This window comes from Schistocerca americana, chromosome 8 (genome assembly GCF_021461395.2).
Source record: "Schistocerca americana isolate TAMUIC-IGC-003095 chromosome 8, iqSchAmer2.1, whole genome shotgun sequence".
Lineage (NCBI taxonomy): Eukaryota > Metazoa > Arthropoda > Insecta > Orthoptera > Acrididae > Schistocerca > Schistocerca americana.
The window spans coordinates 300,448,019-300,463,631 of NC_060126.1; positions in this window are offsets into that span (position 1 = coordinate 300,448,019).

Genomic DNA, 15,613 nt, shown 5'->3' on the forward strand with positions numbered 1-15,613 from the left:
TACTTTTCCTTTGAAGATATCGTAATTACATCTGTCACTAGAAAAGTTCTCCTGTAAGAAGCACTTAGATGTGATGTCATAAGGATAAAAATAACCAAAACAGTTATCATTTTGTATGAGCTGTACTGCATTAATGATATTTCCCACTTCTTTGAATTCTTTAGCGTTGTGGAGATTATTTTGAACGGCTGCAGCGTTAGTTTTCTATCGTGACGGAGTATATTATCAGGCATTACAGACATTTCTGATCGTCAGCATCGTCGCTATTGCTATGGTCGTCATTGTCATCAGGATAGTCGTCTTCATCGCCATAATTGTCATCGTCTTAGTCGTCACCATAACCATAACGGTACCAACAACCACAATCTCCGTAAATTTCAGGAATGAACTCGATTTTGCCACGTTGTTACTAATGACCATGCCTTGCGTACCTGTATATAACAAGTGGTTATGTTTTATGCAGTCGGCATCTGTTAAGCGCTTGGCAAAAGCTCGACACAGGTATGGGGTTCTAATAAATCAGTATTACACAATAACAGCCTGGTGGAAACGATGCCGTTTTTTAAATACACAATTATAAGTTTCAAGTTTCGATGCTATTGTTTATGAACTCGTGGCTATTCTTTATTTATCGAGCTTCTTTTATTTTCTGCATTTATTTTACATGACGGAAGCATAGACTTATTGTAGTTTAAGATAAAATAATTTAAGTATGATTCTGCTGACGCAGTGGCAATATTTCTGATCTGATTAATTCGGGTTTCAACGGGGATCTCTAGTAATAAACAGTCACGGTCGCTCTGATGCCATAAAGAGTAACAAACGAATTGCCATAAGCTTTCCCCTCCTGTCTCGTATCTAGGACACTTGCAACATTATTTGAAAAAATAATTTGACAAACATCCTCCCGTTTTACTTTCCGTCTGGAAAATCCAAGAAAATTCCCCAATATTCTGCTAAAGGCTGAATTACCCAGTTTCACAAAGGGGAGAGAAATAACGTTGTTCGTTATTAATGCAGAGGACGTGAGAGTGTAGTTCGGGATTATAAGAGGAGAGTTCACGTGAGATGTCAAAGGTAGACATTTATGTGTCAGGTACACATTATAGATGTTTTTAAGTCACATCCTGTCCTATAAAGAAATGCCTTTTCAGAAAGCAGGTAGCACGTGGTCATTGATTAGTTAATGACTCAAATTTGATGGAGTCGAAAATGTATCGAGAAAAGTTTGATGAACTGTTTATGACACTTAGCAGTAAATTTGGACGAAATTTTTTGGATGCGGAAACTTACTATGTGCGATAGCGGTACTCTTTAAAGCACACATAGACTAAATGTTTTAAAAAATCTCTCAGTACAAGTTATGGAAATATTAATCGTCAAAATTTATGAGCGGAATGCTGCCGATAATTCCCATTGATAAGATGCGGTTTACAACATATACATGATAATCAACTGTGATGCTTAAAGGATGCATGCACTGAAGCAGATCGCCGAAGCAAAGGAGTATCAGAGGGGATCTTAGTACTAGGGAGATATGAGTGTGTTCAGACGGCGCTCTTTATGGAACGTTAATTGTGTTTCACCGGCTTTTTTGTAGCTAACTTGAAAAACAAACTGTTTTAAAAGTTATTGAAAATTCTTGTAAAATGAGTCAAATAGTCCGTCTGTCTCGTCTGTAGTTCCCATCACAAAGTATGTTAAGTAGAGATATAATTCAAAAATACATAAAAGACATAATTTACAGTGTGTATCAAAATCAACTCAGACATCGGCGCTTGCCGTTCAGCGGTATACAACCTACGAATGGGAGACTGGTAAAATGGCATGTTCCTCCCAGATTGTGATGTGATGTCAGTTTCCCAGCTACCAGTGAGCTTAGAAAGTAACATCACATCACAATCTGGAAGGAACATGAGGGTGGGTCACGTCTTTCGCCCGCTATTACTGATAATCCACCCAACAATGCAGTGTGTAAAAACAGATTGAACACACAGTATACTGCTTCTCCAATCAAATATACATGCTACTTTAAGAAGACTCATGTCTTCTGCATTAATGAAGACTCCCGACAAACACCGAGACGAAGGTCTAAATCGTCCTATACTTTTCAGCACGTCTGTAGTTGCTGCAGTCGCTGGTTTTGCAACGTGGCGTCGAAATTAACCAAGAGCTTTAAGTCCGTAGGCTTCCAAGTTCGGTGTCATTACGAACAAAATAATTTAGGATATTAGGCCGTGTCATTATAAAAGTAAAAGAACCGAAATGCCGACGTTTCAAACGCTTTGAAGTGTACCGCCGCTAAGTCGGTTGAAACAACGGAATTTCAGTTATTTTTCTTTCATCATGTCACGGCATAATATCGAAAGTGATTTTAACCCAGATGTGTTGAATGGGGAGACATATTGAGTCTTTCGCAAATCCCAAAATAAAAATGACATAATGTGAAACATGCGACCATGGAGGTCAATGGTGCAGTTCAGTGTCCGGTACACCTCTAACCTGCGATCCATCGTTGGTTTGAAAAGCCAACGCCACCGTAAATAGGCCAACTCTAACTCTAGACTAGCACGGTGAGACCAGTCCACTGGGCTTAAAACTAAAGAAAAACTTCTATGTCTTGAACGAGCGGAAAGTGGCGACCTGCAGATATTTCTGTACACGAAATACTAGTGCCTTGAACGGCAGGAGCCATCACCGAGTCTTTTGAGCTGTAGGAGGTGCGTGCCGTGCCGAAATGACAAAATGAGGCCCTACGTGAAACTGAATTTCACCTGTTCAAGTTTAGAGCGTAAAGTGCCAATTATTGGTATGATACGGACAGCTCAACTCGACACTCAGGTAATGAACGAGCGAGTGAATGAAGTGGCTGCACTAACGAAACCACTACCAACCACCGAAACAATCAGTTGTAACATCGCAACTTTAAAATTTACCAGCTTTAAAGTGAGAGGGTTTTTTCTATAAATGAAAGCCCAATGAGATGATTCCATTTGTTAAACAGTGTGATTAAAGTTGCGCTCCATCAAAACTACAGCGCGGTAATTTTGGTACACTATATGAACAACGTAGTAAATAGTAGAACTGCTGCTAATATTGGTAAAGTTGGTAGGGAAAGAAAAATAAGTGAATGTTTAAGACAGAAACAGGGAGCCGACGACTCCCCTTCGTTTACTTGTTTGTTTGTTATGCACATATTCAGAATCGCACATCATTCAGTGTTAGTCGAATGTGTATATTACATCTTTACAGAAGGTAAACTATATTTTATAAGTAAAAAAAAATACCTGATCGCATAACTTCTGCGCTTGTATGTAACTAAAGCAACTACTTTCGATGCAAGTACAGTTTAGATGCACATTTACTTAATTACTTTAATTTTGTGCTTATTACATCGTTCCTCATAATGATCATAGGCAAGGGTTTCCTGCTATTGTTGATAAAAGCTGAAGATGTTTTTCAATAACAGTAACATTTTTTCTTTATATTCGATGACTTATTGAAGCGACGTGTGGTATGTTTTTGTTTCGCGGTTTTCTTCATTTTACCATTTTGTTGAGGAAATTGTGTTTTCTCGCCCCCACATGATAAATCTGTATTGTTTCCTTTCTTTTTAATACAACTTCACCTTTTTCATACTACAGATCAACAATTTTCTGTTAAAATCTGAATGAAACACTGAAAATTTCAGTTTTGCTCTAATTACTGTTTATTCTTAAGTAACAGACAGGAGGATAACTACGTAGGACAAAAATGTCCAACAGGATAGCCAGCCCTTTACGTACCCTCACGCAGTTTGTAGGCTGTTCACCGGTTCCGAATTATAGGTGAATCTAGTGAAACACTGACCGCGTCGTATACAAACCGACCGTGATGAGGTAACGCCCGACAGATATGCAACACACCTAACGTACAGATAAATCGAACATTACTACGATAACTTACACTGACTTACCATGGTCTACAGTGGTGTTCAATAGTTCTACAAGTCTAAATGTTTCAACTGTAGATATGAAACGTACAAAGTCACGGAAAAGTGCCGTACAGATGAACTATAATTTCTAGATAAACGACAATGTCTGATTTCTGACTGCGAAAGAGAGGCTATGTGCTCTATGGGAACGCCGCACATCTCTTCTTACTTTGCTAATAAATGATTAACGAGCTATGAAAGGAAAGTGCTAGAATTTAACGAATGAGTAGACTTGTGATGAGTTTTTGTCTGAAGCTTATTTAATGCAATGTTAAAAATCAGCTACCTTGTTAAATTTATTATGCAGAAAGTTTATGGTCGTCATAAGATAGATAGAAACGAGATTCGTTGTTGTATGAGAAGAATGTTGGAAAATAGACCATTTCTTAATGCGAAAAGGTACAACTTTTTTTTCAAATGGTAAGGCGTATATGAAACACGAGGTGTTGCTGATCACAATACACCTTCGGACAGATGGACTTTGGTAGCAGTCCAAGAGCTTGCGCAGGTTCAGAACTAGTCACTGCAAGGAAAATATTCGTACGGCCTATTACGACTAGTGTAATCTATTCAATATTTGCAGCCTGCGTTACCTGCGAGACATCGGGCGGCCGAAGACTCATCTCGCTGAGCTGCAGGGTTCTTGAGAGTAAACTTCCAATACCAGGAAGGAGTGGCGCTTGAGCGCACTACTACATATAACAATTATATATATGCAGCCCTTGTTTTTCGTCGAGTAGTTACGATATTATCTTTAACATTAGAAGATCAACTGTATCGAATTAAATTCCAATTAAAAATATTTTAAGTGTGTTTTACAGCCACTTAAAACTTCCACTTTCGATGCATAAGTGGCAATTTGCCACAAGCTTCTGTCTTCGTTAATGTAAGAGAATGGGGAAAATATATTTGAAATATCATTTGTGTCACACATGGTGGTCAGAAAGAATCAGAAAAGCTTGGCAAGGCTTTTCCGGAATGTTTGTGCTGAGAAATAATTGTCAAAGAATAATTTCGGTATGATGCACCATTTCCGAGTTAATTAGCATTGAAGTTATCCAATCGAGACGCTGTACGCTCATATCCAAGCGCCATCCACATACAATTACAATCAGTTGTTCTCATAACGTAGATGATAGTGCACGAGACCGCCCAGGCTTTCGGATCGGGTCGGATCGTTACTGCTGTCTCATGTCCAGTTTTTGTATCACTTTATTTTTCGGTTTTGGGAATACAAAGAAGATCGCATTTGGTGACGCCGGAATTTACGCGTGCAACGGCGTGACTATGCTTATGAACTCAGAAACAGCGTAACATACCGAATTTCTTCCCTTAACAACTATTTCTTTGCACAACCTTCCCTGCATCATCCTTGCAAGCTTTTCAGACGGTTTCTGTCCGCGCCGTATCCTTGTACCTCCTCGTTGATATAGACGTCAATATGTGTATTTGTCCTCCACAAGCAACCTTGCGGTGTATAGTGAAGGATACTTCTTCCACATCTATCTATAGTATCTCCTCCCCTTCCTCCTCACCATACATTAATTGCGAATGGCGCATGGGATAAATGGTTGCTGCCAACCTCCGAATTAGTTCTAATTTCTCGTACTTTCTCGTTGTGGACGTTCAACGACGCGAATGTGGGTTGAAGTACTTCAGATTTAAATAGTAATCTTCCCTCTTTATAACATTTGCCAGTGGAATTTGTTGAACATGCCCATTATGCTTAGTCGCCGAGTTCTGTGATGAAACTCGCCATTCCTCATTTGATCTTACCTTTCTCTTCTACTAGCCTAACCGTGGAACAGTCCCAAACTGATGAGCAATACTCACTAATCGGTCGAGCAACTGGCTTGTAAGCTGCATGTTTCGTAGACGAATCATTTTTCTTTAAGATTCTTCCTACGATTCTTAGCATGACATCCAGTTTTCCTGTTTATTTTGTGTGGTCATTCCGTCTCAGGTAGCTCAGCATGGTTACTCTTGGTATTTTATGATAGTCACTGTTTCCAGAGATTTATCACCAATAGTCTAATTGAACAGTACTTAATTCGCAGTATAATTATTCCAATTATATTACATTTACATTCAGGGACTATTGCTAGTCCACACCGGTCTTTCAACATTTCGTTACAGGCTCCTTATAGACAGCCCCACGGTCTGCAAAAAGTCTCATGGAACTTCTCGCGTTATCCGATAGATCATTCAAACTGAGGAAAAAAAATATTTTAAAAAAATGAAAAAGAGAGAGAGAGATGTGAAGCACCTACAATACTCTGTCGCATGTCAATGGTACTTCCAACACGTATACACGATCGGCAGGTACGTACAATAGTAGATGATGATGATGATGTTTGGTTTGTAGGGTGCTCCACTGCGCGGTCATCAACGCCCGTACAAATTCGCAATCTGTACACAATCTAGTCCAACCACTTTCACGAATGATGGTGGAATGATGAGGACAACACAACCACCGAGTCCCCGGGCAGAGGAAATCCACAAGCCTGCCGGGAATCGAAACCGGGTCCTCTTGATTCAGAGGTAGCAACGCTACATCAATAGAGCTGTAATTATCTTTGACCGAATAGTCACTAGTGTGCCGTGGTGTTGTCCATGCTTACTGTTGTCACCAGCTTTGACAGGGTATAAAGTAGGCTTCAACAGCGTCAGATCTAGAGTAACCACTGTAAAGGACACGGAGATGCACCGAACTCGTATGTGACAGCTCCACTACCTACTAACAGTGTTCTGGCGTAACCACAAGTGCCAGAACGAAGATGAAGAACGCAAGAGAAGAGAAGGCGATGAAACGACGTCGGTCAATGGTGCGCTGATAAGGACCGCACCACGACAGGAGCGGCCTCTACAAGACAACAATGTAATCCTCACTCCTACCGGCCTCAGCCAGTCAGTATCGTCTCAGTATTCCGGAGTATATGGGCAGGCCTAGCTGAGAGTGCTACGATATCAGTTACTATTAATCCACAAACTCTGTGACAAACTTGAATGAACGTTGTATATAGCAATGGACTCCTGACTTATTTGCGTGTCGCCCATCACCTGGACCACTTGTTGTAAATGCAAGTTATTTATTGTCATTCTTCTTATTTGTAATAAAAACTATTAAGTGATTTCGCTTGAACTGTTGCATAGCATTCCGAGAACGAAGCATCCCTCAGGCGCCCTTAAGCGGCGAATGGGCAGGGCCCCACAGACAGGGCGTAGTACGGACCTCATCGTAGGCCTCCATATCACTGGCTTGTCGAATCGTACAATATCCAGATTTGTGGAATGTTGGGAAATGGCAACGATCAGATGCTAGATGCATGGAAACATGTGTACAGGCATACTGGTCGTCAGGAGTCCGGTCGACCACGTCGAATGACAAAAAAAGGTAATCAACACACTGTGCACCACACGTATAACCCCTTCACATCTCTGCTTGCCATTGGAGAACAAGGCTGCCTTCATCGTTCTGTGTTATCCGACATTACTGGTCGAAGACTAGCAGGTGGAGGACTAGAAGATTACTGTCACATGCGTAAGCTGCATCAGGAAGCATGGACTGCTCAAGAATGGCGTCGCACTGTGTTCCACGACGAATCGTGGTCTGTAATACATAGGACGACCATAGTCGGCTACAGTGCCGGTGACATGGTGAGAAATCCCATTCTTCCACAGTTTTAGAGAGGCACAGCTGTGTTACTCCTGGCGTCATTATGCGCGGTACCATCGGGTGTGACTCCAGATCAGGGTTGCTAATAACTGAGGGAACGGGCGGTACAACGGTATGTCACGGACATCCCGCATTTACACGTGTTGCGTCTCATGCGACAGTATTATGGTGCCACCATTAAATACGAAAATGGTCGTCCATACTTGGCGCATGAGTCTGTCAACTACCTGGTGTGATGCTGAGGTATTCCAATGGCCAGAAAGATACTCAAATATGTCCCTGAGAGATCACGTGTGAACAGATCGGACATTATCTACGGTCCATTGAAATCATCCAAAACATTAACGATCAGTTACAACAGTTGTACGCAAGCTTGGCTCAGGAGAGAATACAACGGCCATGTAACACTCTTCCTAACTTAACACGCGCATGAATCGAGGACAAGGAGGTGGGGGTCTTGCAACGCTGTGCTGCTAACTGTGGTCATGCTACTAAAATTTGTAAATTTCTCTCGATTTTGTGGCTACTGAAATACTATAGTTTACCCTCCCCACACGAGACGTTTCATTTCCTTTCCTGCTCCCCTTCTGGTCGCTTCACCTTTTGGTTAGGCAGCGTACTCCTTTTATCACAATTCCTTCCGGTTGCCTGTAGTTACATCTTTTGATTTTATGCAGAAGTTACCCTTACATCTTTTGATTTTGTGCAGTTAAGAGCGAGATCTGTCAGCGAGGAAGTTCTGAATGCAGTCACATAACCGGCACGATAATCGAAAAACTTACATGTTTTTCACTAAAAGACAGTGTGTAAGCGCGTCAAATGCCTTCCTCATGTCAATAAACACATAGTAAAAAAATGCGACGATTCCGACGGCGCTTTGCATTCAAAAGGCCAACAGAGAGATTTGAGTTTCACAACATCTCTGTTTTATAAGATCACGTTGACTTTTATAATGGAGATCATTGTCAAAAAGTCATAATATCTGAGCATTAATATATTTCATAATTTTGCAGCTGTTTGACACCGGTGATATCCATATATGTAATAAATGGGTGCATGTAAATATCGATGTATGTCCTAATCAACCAGATCGATTTTACGTGTACTTGGAAGTGGCACTTCCACCATTTACTGTCTGCGAAGAAGCTGATTTTGAGTAAAAACCATCTACTTTCCATAGGGATGGTGACGGAAGTGAACATGGGGAAATATAGAAGTGTAGTTCAGAAAGGTCTGGAACAATATCTACCTAATTTTGTATTTACGTGACCCATTATTAGTACTATTTGTGTAAGAATACTGTGGGGGTAATATAACCCTGCCTGCTACTCTTCAAAATTGAATGTGGATGTGAAACTGTGACATGTAACAATATTCGACAGCGACTAACATTAGTTTCGAGTTAATATTCTTGACGTTTCCAACCTATATGTGTGTGTGTGTGTGTGTGTGTGTGTGTGTGTGTGTGTGTGTGTGTGTGTGCGTGGAGAGAGAGAATGGGGTGCAAGGCCCGTCTCTGTAACACTAGAAGCAATTTCTATCAAACTTAACTCGCGTATCACTTGCACCCAGCAACAAAAGTACTGTCGCATTAATATTCCCCCAAGCATCCATACAGCTGTATATGGGAATGGAAAAGTAAAAGCCTAGCTCAGTGTTACCTGGAGCAGTTTCAACAAAATTTGCTGTAGAAAGACATTTTTGCATCAAAGTGCAGTGGGAGTAAGATGACACTACCGCCTATAGGGTGGGGAATAGGGATGAGAAGGGGGTGATATCTCCAAATCGTCTAAACATCCTGTTGATATTTCTTCCTGTTTGTAAAGGGCGGTCTAAAATTTTCGGTATGAGGAGGTTTCTGTAGCGTATACGGAACGTAGCGCGACTCTGCATAAGCGCCGACATGCAGGGAGGGGGCTAGCATAGCATTCGTGTCTTCCTGACATGCATGTGTTACCAAAGTGCTGTTATTCTGCTCTTGGCTGCAGAAGCACAAATGCCGGCACACATCCTCCGCAGTATGAAGAATGAATATGGGGCAGCATGTCGGTTAGGATGGTGCCTCAATCTCTCTGCTGATCCAGATTCGACCCAAAACGCCAGTCGATCTAAGAGGCAGCCTCAGCTAGGAAACTCGTGATGGAGACACTCAAGCTCTCGCTCAATAGTTCTGATGTCTCTCCGCTTGAATATCACTCCTTTAGTCCCTTAGTAAAGCCCTTGAAGGGTCGAGATTCCTGTAGCGAGATGATGGGCAACAGGAAATTATGGACATCTTTACGCAGCAGGTCACAGTGATTTACCAAATGACTATCTTAAGCCTGGTGCGACGATGGCATTATTGTCTCAATACTCACTGCTGTTCTGCCTGATTGGCATACTGATTCTGTACTGTATAGCCTTCAAACCGAAGTCCCCTTATAGTTGGCCACGGTTTTCGAGTCATTCAAGAAAAACCTACAAAAGTGACCTTCAAACGCAGCTCCACCTCACATTCATCCCTCACCAGTTAGGATTTCTGGTACACTCCCTCGTACCACTTTAAACGTAATCCGACTACCCGAATTACCCCATACATTCGCCCTATTTTGCTCTCTGTTAATTGGGCTGTTACACTACCAGCGTTTTCAGCTACTTCGTTAAAATTATTATTTATTAATTTAAACATGCCAGTGAGGGTAATGGACGATAATCCTCTCTTAGAAATGTTATGCGAAAACTCATCCTCTGCTGCTACTGATTTGGGGTGTCGCTGTTTGTTTGCCTCATTCCGTGGATGTGCTGAACCAATTTTTGTCCCCTCATGTTTAGAAGTTAGTGTCGAGGGGTCCATTCTTTTCCACATGGTCCTTGCAACTGCTATTTCTTGTCGCCGTCCTTTTATTTACACTTTTTTTTTTGTTCCACACTGTTCTCTTATCGACAGATTTGTTCTTTTGACCCACATGGTTATTCACTGGATCTGTCTTACTACCTTGTTTTCCACTGCCATTAACTTCTGTTTTATCTTTTTCGTTTCTGCTCTAGTTTCTGCAGCAAGCTTCAAAACAGGACGCACCATTGTCTCATATATTTATATTTTGTCCTTCTTCCCAAAAATTCGTTTCTCCATACAGTATTTTGCAGGCGTCAGTCTACCCTTACTGCCTTCATAGCTTGATTTAACACTCCTATGGTTAAGTTTTTACAGCTGGTAGTAACTGTCCCTTGATAGTTAAACCTCATCAATTATTCCGTTGAGACCCCATTTACTTCTAATTTACGTAGAAAAGGAGCTTTTGATATTACCATTGTGTTAGTTTTTAGATGAGATTTGCTTGTTATGTTGCTTAGCTGCTTTATAGAATAGGTGATGTTTGTAAAATTTTCTCACTATCAGCTATGAGTTTAGCGTCTTCAGCATTACAGGTAATATTTACCATTTATTTCACATTTTATAGTCCTGTTTTCTTCTTAAGATATTAGTTATGTGGCCTATTATTAAATTGAATAGTCTTGGACTCAATGAGCCTCTTAGTCCAATTCCTTTATCTAGTAAAATTTCATCTCTGAATACTAAGTGTGTTTCAATTCTCGTTTTATTACCTGTACATGCATCTTCAATGATCTTCACGAAGCCCGTTAGTCGATCAAGGTGTGACTTATATTGTCTTTTCTAACCGTATCAAAGCTTTCGACGAGTCAACGATGCAGAGGTAGGCTAGGTTATTACCCTCTGGGAGTTTCTCTACAATCTGTCTTAAAGCGAAAATAGCATCTATTGTGCGCCCGTCTCTTTCCTCAATCCTTGCTGTTCCTCTGCTATTTCTACATAATTCAGCATCCTGTCTCTAGTTACTGATGTTAACAGTCTTAAGGTGGCATCAGTCAGGGTAATTCCCCGGAAATTATCTAATACTTACTTATTAACTTTTTTACAGACTGGAATTGTAATAATTTATTTCCATTGTCTTGATAGCTTACGATTCTTCATAGCATGTTAAACTATGGACGGTGCTTTTGATACTAGTGTAATGTCTGACACACGTATTTTAATAATTCGTTACGTATGCTCTCTGGCTCTGGAGATTTTCTGTTTTTAAGGTGTTTTTTTATTGAAGAGCATGGTTCCTGCATTATAAAAGAATTACGCTGTCATTTTCTGTGCCTTTATGTCTCTTTTCAATTTCCATATTTGTTATGTCCTTATACAGTAAGTTAAAATAATTTTCCTAACTGAATTTGTTTACGTTGTGTATGTGAATGGGTTTATTATTATTCTTCTTTTGCTTTTGGAGCATTCAGCATACTTTCTTTTGTGATCCGTAGAGATCTCGTTACATATTCTTTACATATCTTTCTCAACAAGCGTCTCTTATTTTTCGAAAAACCGAGTTCACCATATTACAAATGATCTTATACTATATAGCGTCAATTAAACTTCGAAGTTTATTATAAATCACTCTCTTTCTTCTTTCAGTCTTCCCACATGAGGTGTGCATACAGAAAGTGTGTAGAGTTTAGCTTCATCTTTCTACATTGTCATCTTGTTTGTCCTTACGTTGATATACTTAACGCCGTTAAAGTTATTACTAAATTTCCAACACTGCAGTAGAAGAGTGTGTAACTTCCTCTTACAATCGAACTGTTCTGTTTTATTTCTACCTCAGTCGCTACACAAAAGCTTTTTTACGCTCTTCAGTATCCATTATAATTTCTTGCTCTTCACTATTTCACGATGCTACATTCTATGTGGCAACTATGATGAACATTGTTTTTCGATACTTTCTCCTCTCCTGGTCACAATTCGATCACAGCCTGACGAAAATAAAGGTGTAATTGTTTATTTTGTATGTTATATGCTACAAAAATTCACAAATTTACCGGTGAAACATTCACAAATGTCAGTTTAACAATTTGTTAAGTGCTCGACTAAGCTGGTGGAGTAATAAGGCAGTAAATGGAGAACGAAAGAAGTCGGATGCGGCAAATAATTCGTGTAGTTGCAAATATTTGCACAGTGATAGGATCAGACTGGGTGTTAGAGTAGGGGTCCGTTTGAAGGTCACTTTTGTAAGTTTTTCTTGAATAACTCGAAAATACGGCCCCTAGCGAAGTCGTGTCCCAGCACAAAATGTAACTAAATCAATTTCCCTGCAGAAAAGACCTGTCTTTTTTCTTTCTGTAGGACTAATACATAGTTTGGGCATCGTTTGCAAATCTTGCGCGTGGTTTATGAAGGCCAGCAATAACATCGCGGGTTGCATAAAACAACTGCGGCGAGGACAGGTGAGTCACACTGTATAAGTTTAAGCTTACTTCAGGGTGTTTTTGTAAGGGCGTACAAATATTTAACAGGACATTGAGGATGATCGACTGAACAATTTCAATCAGGGAAAGGAGATAATAGGAATAAACTCACACTACTGTACACTTTTTTTATTTATATTAGTTACAGTTAACTGCAAATACTATCATTGACTCTACGAACGTACCATTTGTACTGTATCTTACAAAATGCGCTGAAAATGACGGCCATCAACCTCAATTAAAGCATGACATCGGCGAACAAGATTCTGACGCACTTGACAAATATCCCTGTTGTGGTTCGAATCACATTATAGGAAGGTACAATTCTGGCAGCTAATTCCATCTGCGCATTTATTGGGGTCTCATACAAGCGACTTTAGGTATCTCCTCAGGAAATAATCGAAGGGATTCAGATCAGGTGACCTCGCTGGTCTCCTCTGAGAGTGGTCACGTCGCCGGGTCCCTCGTTTCTTCTTCCCAATCAACCAGACTCGCGCATTCGTCGATCGAGAGAGGTAACACCCGTCGTGCCGGATGCTGCCTGTTAGGGATTCGTTCCCTGTACAGCCTTACAGCAGTGAGAACATTGTAATGTACTTCCTTATACAGATGGTGCATGAAAAAGTGAATTCTACGAAACTGAACCGGTACTGCTCCATCTTATTGTACTGCACGTCTCTGAATAGCACTGAGCTGTGAAGGGGTCTTTAGTTGATTCACAGCACGTACTCTCATGAGACAGTGTAGATACGGTGCGACAGAGCCACGTTGCGGACATGTAAAACGTACAAAACTTCCATCATGACTTCCTCGTAATGAGGCTCATCCTCTTTGCTTCCTCGGAGGAAATAAAGAATGAACATGGAAATAAACAGCACAATACGTGTACACGTGTACTCGTGTTAGCTGTAAATAAGCTGGAAAACGGTAGTGTTGGACAAATCGGTAGACAAGTTTACTTCCGTATCTCCTTAAGCTGGCTTCTTCGACCGCAAGTTCCCAGAATCAGATTGTTCGGTGGAGCATTCTCTGTGTCCAGTTACATTTTTGCACGATCTTATGGCAGCACCCTGTATGTGACATATGCGTACGCGGTAGAAGCTGCGGGTAAAAAACCGAGCAGTTCTATAAATGCTTCCATTTTCGAGTCTTGTGACGAGATTGCTTTTCTGTGAAAAGGAGCCGTTGTATCCTCGCGCAGTGTGTGAGATTTACGAGCCGAGCAACGAGTAGTGACTCCAGACCCTCCTATAATCTGAGCGCTAAGGGTGGTCCGCCTCGGACGCCCTAAGTGGCACGGGACGCGGAGTTTCCTCGCTGCAGGGTGGCGCGCAGAGGGCTCCGCAATTACCAGAAAGGAGAGGAGAGCAGAGCAGAGAGAAACTTGGTGGTCCGCTCGCACCCCCACCCCTAAATCCCGGGAGGTTCGCGCGCCCTGCCGTGATATATACCGCGCGCAACCAACGCCCGGCCGGCATCTGCATTCACGCCGCGACCGAGCCGCACCGCCGCGCCCGCCGAGCCCTGACCGATAACAAAGCCGTATTATTAGAATCCAATTTATCAGCGAGCCGCCGCCAGCCGCCAGCCGCCAGCCGCGAATTGAAATTTCGGCTCACAGTGGGGCTACCAGAGCGGAGCGCGCGATCGCTACTTTGCACCCAAGTCAGTGGCGAACTGCAGTGCTTCAAACTCGCGGCGGGTGTCTGCGAACACCGCCTCGCCATTCCGCCAGTGCCGGATCGTGGCTCCTCCTTTCACATTCGCAGAGTCAGGTCCTGCTCAGCCGCTAAAATTCTGCTTCATTTCATGGCTCTTATGAACGTAACTGTAAATTCCTCGAGATAAATCTGCCACTGACTCCATTCTGCTACTGTGAGGTGACAAAAGTCGTGGGTTAGTGATATGCACAAACAGAGATGACGGTAGTATCGCGTACACAAGATGTAAAACAGCAGCACAATGGCGCAACTGTAACTTGTACTTACACTATGCACATATACAGGTGCGGTATTATCGCGTACACAAGGTATAAAAGGGCAGGTTTTGAACGCGGAATTGTAGTTGGTGCTAGACGCATTGGAATTTCCATTTTTGAAATCGTTAGGGATTTCAGAATTCTGAGACCCACGGTATCAACAGTGTGCCGAAAATAGCAAATCTTAGGCATTACCACTCACCGCGGACAACGCAGTCGTTGATGGCTTTCACTTACTGACCGAGAGCAGCGGAATTTACGTAGAGTTGTCATATATAACAGAAATCAATGTGGGACGTATCATGACAGTGTCCGTATGGAAAGTGCGGCGTAATGCGGCTGTAATGGGCTGTGACAGCCGACGACCGAAGCGAGTGCCTTTACTAACAGCAAATCTACCCGCAGCGACTCTGCTGGGCTCGCGACCATATCGGTTAGACACCAGGCGACGGGAAAACCGTAATCTCGTCGGACGAATCCTAATTTCAGTTGATAAGAGTTAATGGTAAGAGTCGTGTGTGGTGTAGATGAAACGAAGCCATGGACCCAAGCGGTCAACAAGGCACTGTGCAGGCTGGTGGTGGCTCCAGCACTTGCGGACTGTGCTTACGTGGAGTGGACGGAGTCCTTTGGTCTAACTGAACCAGTGATGACCATTTGCAGCCATTCGTGGACTACATGCTCGCTAACAAAGATC